Genomic DNA, 11,557 nt, shown 5'->3' with positions numbered 1-11,557 from the left:
TCAATTCCGTCAAGGATACGTAAGCAATCTAATACCACATTCTAAACTTGACCGCAAAACAAGAATACCAAATCAAATCCTTGGCTTTTATGAACCAAATTGACTCCAAACACTCTTCCAATAAACCAAATACCTTTTTTTTTTTCTTTTTTCTTTTTTTTTTTTTTTTTTGAGTGATCATTCACTCACTTAAAATTTCAAATCCATTCCAAGAACTACAAGTGGATTTATCCCTCAAAAATGGTACATAAGCAATCTAGGACTCGACTTAGGTGCAACCGCAAAGTCAAACAAACACCCAAATTTCCAAGTTACAATTCATATTAGAATAAAGGGGTTTCCTTTTTAACGAAGGATTGTGATTAATAGACGCATAATCTAGAATGGGTCGAACTCAAATTAATAAAACCCTCCTCGAAAAATGAATGAGGGTGAAACTATGTCGAGTAAATCAGTTGTTATACTTCTTGTACAATTTTTGCTCAACACAGAGAGTGTATCATTCATGGTATCTGTGGGAATTACCCAGCCTTAAGGGAGACGGCAGTCTTCAACTCATCATCATGTCTGGACCAGACGAAGATGATGACAATATATCCAGCAAAGAATTCTGGGGTTCCAGCTCCTCGTGCCAGAGCGGAAGGGCGTCTCCGGGATAATAGTTTCTTGTCACCCCCTCTGAATTTATCTGCAATAAAAGCATACAACACCAGAAAAGATGAGGAAAGATAGAAAAACAACTAAAAATAATGAAAAACAAACCGATACGTACTCAGCAACTTTGGGAACAAAAAAACCAGAAGGTTCGAATTCAATCCTCACAGAACTCAATTAACGTTACTGGAAGGTTTGAGTTCAACAGAGGCACGAGTATGTGCTAAATAAGTAAATAGCTAGATGCAAGCATCATGTACAACTTCATTTCAACTCACAAGAGAACCATGTCACTGCGGTAACAAGCCTTACACTAATGGCTTTGTATTTCCAGAAATCAGTATCTTGAACTAATACGACAGGCTAGAGATAGAAATCAGAAACCCGACAGAATACGGCTGCAGGTACATCAGTGTGGAACTAGGAGATTTCTATTCCCAAAACCATCAAGTAATTGCAGACTAGAGTATAATAAAAGAAAAACTCACAATGACAGTTCGAACGACACCACCACTAGCACCATCTCGAGCAATAGCAAGGGAAACTGCTTTCACCACCAATTGCTGCAGTAAATTAATAGCAGCTGCTTTAAGTAAAAAAATTCAAGTATTATCAGAAAGAAATTAATTTCTATGGACAAGGTGGATGCAATCACGGAACTATACACCGGTACAGATGGACGTTTTGGGGATCCGGAAATATAGCAGTTGCAGATGAATATTCTGGAGATGCGGAAGTATAACCAAACTTTTGAATGGAAAAGGCAGAAAATTAAATATTGGGACCAAACTATTATTTTGGCACTCCAAAAATCTAATTGTGCACTCCTCACAAGAGCATTTTTCTTTCTAAATATAGAAATTTTGGACTGCGAATCTCAATTCCCTATTGGAATACATTCTTATCTTGATATCGATACTCATTAAGAATATAATATCATAAATATTTTAAACATTTCTAGATTTCATAATGATTCAAAGATAAGAACTATGTAAACTATCAATCATTTCTAGATGTCATAATTATTCAAAGACAAGAATTATGTAAACTTAAACCGTTATTTTCAACAATAAGACTGAGATAACATTCAGCTGGAACCAAAAGGAATTTGAGCAAGTCTATGTAATATAACTTTGAGAAAGAATTACAGAGATTAAACAACAATAAGAAAAACCGTTCATATTGCATTTCTTAGTATTAACTATTAAGCAATCATCAAGTAATCCAACATTTAGCAACAGACACAAGCAATCACACACATACATCTTTACCAAAACAATCACACGCATATAACCTGCAAAACATAAGCAAAATAAGATTCCAGGAAAAACGAAATCTGAGTGTTAAGTAGTTGAAGTCATATAAATCCACTCAAAAAGCCATCTTAACAAGTGATCCCTTCAATTATATCGTAAATGTGTTCCTTCAAAGGCTCTGCTACTTCTATCAGGCCACAAACACCACAGGCTACAGCATAGGCTCCACCTTCCAAACAAATTGTTAAATTTACCCCAAAATCATCTGTCAACAGACCTTGGCATAACCCATATAACTACAAACTAAGAACACAAACTCATAGCACTCAAGCTCCTGGACAATGCATATGAAATGTGAACCACAGACTCTTCTATCATCTTGTGCATACATCTTCAGCCACAAGGCACAAAATCATCCCATGTAACATCAAATAATAATTTATAGTCAAAATCTTCCCTTGAGCAGTGGCCACCCTAAAGAGCCATTCACAAGCACACTGAGTCCACATTTCCTTCCAAGAAAATAAACCTATGTTCCATCCAAAATAGTAGCACTATTAAGGAAACCACTTACCACCACACAAGGACCATCCACCCCCACCTTCCCCCTATTACCCTAACTAAAACACCATACAACAAATTAAACATCGTACACAATACTAATAAGCAATTTTGGATCTCATTATCTCTCATTGTCACAATGATGAAGGAATCAAACCTGGGCACATTACTAATAAGTAATATCAAGGAAGCCAGCATTGAAGCAGTACCAAAAGATGTCAGTAACATAAAGACTACATACCTCAGCTTCCTCTTTGGTCATTCCTTCCTTCCACTCTTGATCAAAGAAACCATACAGATAAGTGGAGCCGGATCCTGGATGACACAAGGATCTTGAGAACTTAAAGCCACTAGTTTATGGTAATTCAATAGCATTAAGTGGCAAGAAAAATTGTTACAAGTGCATTTACTCAACTATAAAATTCAAGTAGAGTTGAAAGTTAAATTAAAATTACACCTTAGGATGATACCTTGTCAGAAAGATTTGCTATGAACCCTAAAATATAACCTTATTATGCTCAATGAGAAAGTAGCCTACGAACAAGAGAAATATAGAAATTAACCAACTCATAAGCAAATGCAGAAAACTTACATATGAAAAAAAAAGGAGAAAATTTTTATTTCAGGGAAAACCATTCCAACCATGACAAGGAAACCAAGAAGAGTAAAATAGAAAACAAAATAGAAGATCTTTATGAAGAACATAGGAGAGTTATAAAAAACACACCTCCAATAGCAAAAGGCTGCTCTAAAATTGTCCCTCCGAGTGGCACTCCATATATTTTACCTCCTTCATACTTGTCCAACCACCAATAATCAAGCCAGTTTGTAGCATATTCTACCAAAAAGAATACATAAGGAATACGAAATATACTAGCAAATGATTACATATGAAGGCAGAATCATGACTTAATGATGAAATCACTAACAATATCTTAAAGGAAAAAAGTTACAACTGATATCGGAAAAATTTTATATTACAAAAACTTTAACACTATCAGTTTTAACTTGATGCATGGGTTGTGTAAAGAAAAATGAATACCAGAGACAAACCTTGTTATTGTATGAGAACAACCTGATAAGGTTTGCAGCAACCTTGACTGTTGCAGGGTGGCCCAGCTGTATCCTACACAAAAGAGAAACTTGGACTGATAATTCCAAAAGAAATTTAAAATTCCTACCGCGAGTTTCAAATGTCTACAACTTCAACCTCTAAATCATAACTTTGTAAAGTATTTACCAGGTTACATGATTTCTAATGTATCTTATAGTTTTAAGCAAGAAAATGCAATGTCAAACAAAGAAAATGCATTCTGCAAACCCAAAAAACATATGATGCCACAAAATGAAGTCCAAGATGAACGAAATATCTTGATCATCATAAGTTGGGTGCAACAAAATGCTTCCCAAAAGTACTTCAGCCTGCTTGGAATTATGTCTTTTAAGATTTATTGCCAAAATTCAGCACGTCAAAATTTTACATTTGAAAGCCACTGAAAACATTAACGAAAATAAGAATAAAAAAACTGCACAATTCCAACTACAAAAGGGAAGACAAAAAACAGTTGTTAAAAACCAGAGGTCTGTCACTTACGTGTGCTGATGAAGAAAGTGACGCACGTAATCAGACACAATTTGAGAATCAGCAGCCTGAGAACAGAATGTTAGACAGATCAATGACAGAATAGAGCAACTACAAAGTCTTTTATCAGCCACCCAAAAAAGGGCCTTGTTACTTAGCTATCGAACAATGTTCCCGAGAGATTGAATGATTCAAAAACAAATTAAGCAGGAGTAAAGAGAGATAAAGAATGAAATAGGTAGAAGTGGTTAGGAAGCTGCGTCCGCAAAGGATTCTGTGGATGATATTAGGTCTAGATACAACTAGGAAACATAAGAGAATTCATGGGGTTGATTGTGCTTAGTTTCTTATGACAATCCATGTAACCAACCCCAAATACAGTTTAAGGGTGTGTGAAGTCGAGATATTCTTTTTACTATAACAAAGCCCAAAAGATCTAACCAGCCACCAACCAAGCCCTCAGTTCGCCTAAAAGCCTGAAAAACGTAAGCTTCTACTTCTACACAAACAAGAGTTAAGAGATCTAAACAGATGACATCAAGATGACTTTATCTTACTTAACCCTAAGAATTTTTGTTGTTAGGAAATTGTATAATCAAACTAGTTTTCGTTTACAGATACTTAAGATAGTTCAACTATTTTACTACCAAAATTGGACAAAGTACACTAATAATACAAGATAATATTTTAGCAAGAAAGAAAACAAAACTAACTAATTGATCAAATCTCTTCTTTGTCTTGCCTAAAGCCAACAGCTTCAACGGCGGAACGCGATTTAATCCTCCCACATGTATGCAAACAACAGAAATCGCAAGCATTTACAAAAAAAAATTGACAATAATAATAATAATAATCTGTTTAGCAAACAGAAAAAAGGAACCAGAGAGAGATACCGATCCGGAGCGACACAAGTAGACATTGTCAGTGAGCTGAGTGATCTTATCGGATGCTCGGTTTGCAACATAAACACCTAATAATCATCAACAAAAATTAACCAAATTCCACCGAAAATCAAACACAAAAGGGAAAAAAAAAATCTCTCTAGGGGAATTCCAAAGTTATGTAAAATTCCGCAGAGCTCAATGGCTTTGCTTTATCGAGAGAGAGAGAGAGAGAGAGAGAGAGAGAGAGAGAGAGGGACGATAGATGGTATTTTACCGGTGCTGGTTCGGGAATCGGCGCCGAGGACGACGCCGCCATTGTAGGTGACGCCGATGATGGTGGTGCCCATGGAGTGAGGGGCATTAAGGTCATTCTGTATAGACTGATCCATCTTTCAGGAAAATCGGAACGCCCAGTCGAGAACGGAAGAGAGTAACAAAATAGCTAGAAGAGGAAGAGAGGGAGAGACCAAATACTCCTGCTTTGCTTTCTTGCACAGGAGGAAAAGACAGAAAAAAAAAATTAAATAAATAAAGGAAAAAAAAATGTAACCTTTTGGGGCATTCCGAGAATTGAACTCGGGACCTCTCGCACCCTAAGCGAGAATCATACCACTAGACCAAATGCCCTTCGTTGCTGCTCCGTAGAAACTTCATTTAAATAATTATATATGATACTAATATATAATTATAAAAATATTGTAATTAATAATTCACACAGCGTGTGTCAACGTTCAAAACTTGCAGGCAAAACCCAAACGAAATCCCGGTGCACACTCACAGGTTCTAAATGAAACAATCAAACATACCAAACCCATGGTGGGCTTGGAATATGAACTGTAAAATATTGGGCTAAACATGAACACAAAGATATATAGTGGTTCATCCATAAACGGAGCTACATCCACTTTAGTCTGCCTATAAATTTGCTGAGATTACATACAAAGTGGCTCAAAACCCTCAGTTGGCCTAGTGAAGCCGTGGAGCAAATGCCCCCATTTCACCCCAACTATGTCAACTACCTCCCCCCCTCTGCCTCGCTCCCCTTAAATGGGCAAATAACCTTCTTTATAACGTGTGGTCTCAATGAGAAGGTGACGTGGCCTCCTCTTATCCACCCAATAAATAACTAGTCCAATAAATATCTTATCTTGGTCAACGTGCCTTCATTTAATGATAGTCTAGCTGTAAGGCTTCTTAGGAAGCTATCATATGTGGAGTATCCTCCTGATGGTCTGCCTAGCACTTCATGTCGAGCACTGCTTTGGTTCGTTATTCAATTATACGATGATGAAGTGATAGTTGTACATTCAGGTGTGCATCGCTCTCTAAATGATGGGAGCCGTGCGACCTTCTCGAGCTTAGTTATCCAATTCTATCGATCGAGTATCGTTCCATTCACCTTTACATTGCGTCATAAACTTTGATATCGACTAGTGATTGTCATGTGTCTTGAGTTGACGGTTTGAGTTAGCCTATTCCTTGAGCCTTATGATATAAAGTTGTCAGTCTGTTCACATGCTCATGTTGGTCGGAAAGTACTTTATGTAACCTAGTCGAGCCGAGCTAGTGGCGATCAGCTATAGCACTCGACAAGATCCCTTTTCTATCTCCATTGGCTTTTGGGGTCTTCCTTCCTCTTTAGGCCTTGGTCTTCTCCTTTCCTGGTCCTTAGCGGGGCCATCTCTTGGGCATGTATTGTTCATAGGGATCGAAAAAAGACTCTACCTTCTCCAAGTCTCATCTCTCTCAAATTTTATCTCTGTCAACAACCCAGAAATCACCAAAACCTTCCTTCAACTCAATCCAAATCTGAGCCAACACGTCCCTCAGCCTTCGAATTGAAGAATCGTTTCAAAAGAAATCGATGTTCTTTTTTGTTTCCACAGATCCCCACCTTCAGCGTTTTGGATCCATGATCTAAAGATAATGTACAGTGATCTAAAGATAATCTTTGCTTTTCATTTTCTTGTCCAGAGTTATTATTTAATGGGAAAATCCTTGTAAAACCTCATGCATGGGGTTTTTCTCTGTAAGGAACCGCGAGCAAAACCCAAAGGTGAAAATGTCAACTGAACATAATAGGTCTGAAGTCTGATGGACAAATTGGGGATTTGGGTTTGAATTAGGGGATTTAAAAAAAGGGAATTTGGGGATTAATTTTCAATTGAGGGTTTTAATTTGAGGAAATTAGTGGGGTAGTTAGGGGATTAATTTGATTAGTTTTGTTTCAGGGTTTGCTCTGTTTAAAAGGAAACTAATAAAAAAGGTTCGAAAACTTTGAGGTTTAATGATAAGAACAAAATAAAAGGTAAAGTGAATAGTACCAGAATTGAATTTTTAGTGTAAAAATATAGTTTTTCATTAAAGTAAACAGTAACAGAATCTTTTCGTTAAAGTTCTCTTATTTCAAATCACAACTTCTCTCTCCTTTCGTGAAGCATGTGCAGGCCTTGATCCGTTCAACCATTTCCCCAACTAATTTTGATGATGTAATTGCCGAGTCTGATCATGTGGTAAGAAACTGCTACTAGAGCCGATATGCGGTGAGTCATCTTTATTTCTTCTCAACTTGTCATTTCTTGTTTTAATCTTTGTATCTAACACATCACGAATACCTCCTGCTAGGCCACAGTTTGGATGGAGGCTGCACTCCAAAGTCATACGGACAACATCTTCAAAATGGAGAGGCAGCTGCAGGGGGAATTGCGGAATTGGAGAAGCTTATGGCCAAAGAGAGGGTGACAGAGCATTCCTAGAGCGGTGAACGGGACAGTCTGATTAAGCAATTCTGTTGTAGGGAGAAAAGGGTCAACGAACTTTCAGCGCGGATGACCCGACTTGAGCTTAAGGTCTACGTAGCTGCTGAAAGCAAAGGACAATGCTAAGTGGGTACTTGCAGTGCACATTCGGCCCGCTTTGAAACTCAAAATTCAGTCAACATTGCTTTAATCAATCAATTCTGTTCAAAAGCCATCGGATATGTTGACGTGGATTAAAAAAATGCTTATGTAAAAAATAATAATAAAAAATAAATAAGAATGCAAGATTCAAAGCAGCATGAGTATGCAACTCAGGTTGCTTTGAACTTCTCCCCTTCACTCTTTTTCTAATGACGCGTTTATATAACCGTAATGAAAATAGAATGAGTTGAATTGAAAATGAGTTATAATGCAGAGAAGTCAGAATCAGATTTCTATTGAAGCTGTTTATTTAAATGTTCTGGAATCGGAATAGAAATTACACTAATTCCATAAAGTTGTTTACTAAATCAACAGAATCGGAATATAAACCAGTATGATTACTAAAATACCCTTTGTCCCAATTCAAATATTTTATATACCTTTTTTCTTAAATAAAATTTGAATAATATATAATAATAAGAAAAAATTAAATTGTTTTTTATTTCATAGACACACAAATGCTTTTGTTATTTTTTTTTAATTTAAGTATTTACTTTAATATTTAAATTCTCGCTCAAATTGTAGTTTCTTCTCTTCGGTATATGTATGGAGTTGAGCATAATGTGAATGAGCATGAAGTTGTGCATAATGTGAATAAGGGTATGAGATGAAGAAAAAATGCATTCCTAATTCCCTTACCCTTCTGGAATTCAAATACCTCATCTATCCAGGGAATCTCACTTCTCCAATTTCAGGAATTGCATTCCTTGTTTCAGGTGGGGTCCACTGCACTATTGATTCCCCAATATTTAGTAAACACCGTAGTAATCCGTAATCGGAATTCAATTCCCTTTTTTTATTCTCATTACCCTTATGTAAACGCGCTCCAAGATTGATTTGCTATCCGTAGAATTAAAGCAAATTCCATTATGTGGGTCTGATTTGGATGCACCAGCCTAATCAAGTTCTTTTTTATTTTTTTAGATCTCCGCAACTCAAGCACAACAACCCAAAAATATTCCAATCGTTAATTTCTTCTTTAAACTTAATATTTTTTAGTATTGAATGTTAGCACATAGTGGTGATTTATAATCAAATTCATAGTAGATATTTATAATCAAATTCATCTCCACTACATGTAAACATTCAACATTTCATAGTGGAGATTTATAAAATGATGATTTTTGAGTTTCGGGGCAAAGTGGGATCAAAATTAAGTTCCAAGGGCAAAATATAATCAAATTCGAGTTCTAATTGGCAAAGTGGGATCAAAATCGAGTTCCAAAATGTGTAACTAAAAATAAGCCTATGGTATTACATTTTTACCCGCCCACATCAACAACTTTAACAGCTATTTGACAGAAGAAAAGAAAACATTGTAAAGTTGAACAAATTTTAAGTTTCAGAGATTAAAATAGTGACTTTTGAGTTACAGGATGCAAAGTGAGATCAAAATCAAGTTCCGAGGGGCGTAGCTAAAAGTAAGCCTTCCTATTTCAACAATTCTCCATACTCGTCCGCCGTCTTCATCATGAGAATGATGTATGAGTTTGATTCCTATATAATTGATATCACACTCAATTTTAAGGTGCATTATGGAAGGCCTAAAGCTCATTTTGTTTGTGATAATTCAATTGAATATAGGATCATATGATAAAAGAGATAGATGACAAACTATTACGATTCTAAAACCTCATGGTACAATGTCATAGAACTAAAACTTTGTAACCCATTTAAAAAATAACCTAAAATGTGAAATATGTGTTACTTAATACCACAATCTGATGTTAATTATCTTCACTCGTATATGTCTTCAGTTCTAATCTATATGAATGATGAGTTCGATACCAATTTTTACCCTTTAATGTCAATTTACTGATGTATAATAAAAATGTAGATGTAAAAAGTAATTAGCCTTGTAAAATCTTTGATTTATTGTTCACTTATTTATTTTGTCACATTGAGCAATTCTCAAAACATTATCTATATACTAAAACCCAAACCAAATGCTATTGTTCATTAAAAGTAAAGTGACGAAAATGTCCTCCAAATTTTTTATTGACTTCGCTTTGTTTTAGCTTTTCCACAGTAAAATGGTGATTATGCCCTTCATCTCCAGGTGTCTGTCATCGATGGATATCCTAGCTTTTTCGATTGGTTTTCATCCTTTTCTATGGAATTGTCTTTCCATTATTTTCTGTTCTCTGGTTTTGCCGTCCTTTTGCTCTCTCTCGCTATCTTCTCTGGCGGTCTCAATCGCTTTCAAACTTGATCATTTTCTGGTGGGTTATTCGAATATAGCATCTGGGAGGTTTTTTTTTTTTCCAAATTCCTGCATTTGATTTTGTTCAATTTTAAATGCTAAAATTGAAAGAAAAAAAATTGGGTGAAATTTTTATTATGGTCTAAGAGATTTCTATTTTTCATTTTTGTCAAAGCAAACAAACTAAGAGCAACTCCAGCGTTGCTGGGTGCTCGGGGGACAGGCCAGAGAAAAGGGGCCCAATGCCCTATGGACCGGCTCCAGCGTGAGGGAGCCCGAGTGGAGGTGGAGGCCCGAGCTCCGGGCCCGTGGAGAATTGCCAGCCCTAGAGCCCGAGTGGATGTGACGCCAGCGCTGACGTCAGCATGGCGTCAGGCCATTTTAAATTTTTTTTCTGTCAGGCGCGTGCACCCCACTCGCACGTGGGGGCATGTCGCAGGCACAAAATAAAAAAAAAACAGTGACTTTTTAGTTACCATTGGGAAGCCACGTGGCTTCCCACGGTCCGTTCGATCTCAATGGATCTTTAACTTGGACCGTTCGATCTCAACGATCAAAAAAAAAAATCTTATTTAATATCCACCGTTCAATCTGAGATCAACGATGGATATTAATATGCTTTATAAATAAAAAAATAAAAGAAAAAATGGTTTTCAAATTAAGAAAAGTTACCGTTGTGACACGTGGCACAATCTGGAGTGTTGGAATTCAAATTTTTTTATATCCAATGGTAGAGATTAATTAGTTGAATAAAAATTTTAAAAAGATTGTAAGAAATTCAAAAAAAAATCTGAATTTAAAAAAAAAAAATGTTTTTACTTTTCTATAAATACATTCTCATTATCATCTACCTTACACCACAATTTCATATTTTCTCAACTACTTTCAATCACATTCCTTTCTTACTCTCAAAGTTTCAATCCATTTTTTTTCAACAAAATGACTACTGATGCAGGTACGAATTGGTCGTTTCTTGAAGATGTTGCGTTGTGTACTAGCTGGGTTGAAGTTACTTATAGTTCGCTTACGGGTAATGAGATGCAGTTGCGAGAAATGTGGAGTCTTATTCATACCAATTATCTTGAGAAAATTGGTGGGAAAAGAACCAAAGAATCGATGTCCAGTCGTTGGAAATTACTTAGCCAATCGTTTAGTACGTGGAGAGGCGCAACGAGAACGATTAAAAATCTTATCCGAAATTACAATTAAAATTATTTTGTATTTTTTTATAAATAAAAAAAATACTAATATTTTATTGCCTATTGCCAAGGCTATTGAAGTGTAACGGTGGAGATGCAAAGGCTATTGCCATGGCTATTACTGTTCATTAAGGGCAATTACTATTCATAAGGTGAATTGAATAGTGAATAGCCTGGGGGGAGGGCTCCAACGCTGGAGTTGCTCTAATGGTCTAAGAGATTGCACCACTACAATATTAGCTTTAGGTGGTGGATGAT

The 11,557-nt window shown here is 36.2% G+C and overlaps 1 non-coding gene and 1 pseudogene across 1 annotated transcript; both read right to left on the bottom strand.

Moving 5' to 3' along the window:
• Window positions 1-377: 377 nt before the first annotated feature.
• On the bottom strand, window positions 378-5,949 carry LOC103959397 (annotated as a pseudogene).
• On the bottom strand, window positions 5,493-5,564 carry TRNAP-AGG. The gene has a single exon. It is a non-coding gene; the product is annotated as a tRNA-Pro (tRNA).
• Window positions 5,950-11,557: the final 5,608 nt, after the last annotated feature.

Source organism: the organism of the source record quoted next, unplaced genomic scaffold, assembly GCF_019419815.1.
Source record: "Pyrus x bretschneideri cultivar Hongxiangsu unplaced genomic scaffold, Pyrus_bretschneideri_v1 Contig36, whole genome shotgun sequence".
In the NCBI taxonomy this organism is placed as follows: Eukaryota; Viridiplantae; Streptophyta; class Magnoliopsida; order Rosales; family Rosaceae; genus Pyrus; species Pyrus x bretschneideri.
This window is presented reverse-complemented; position numbering and strand designations above follow the sequence as displayed.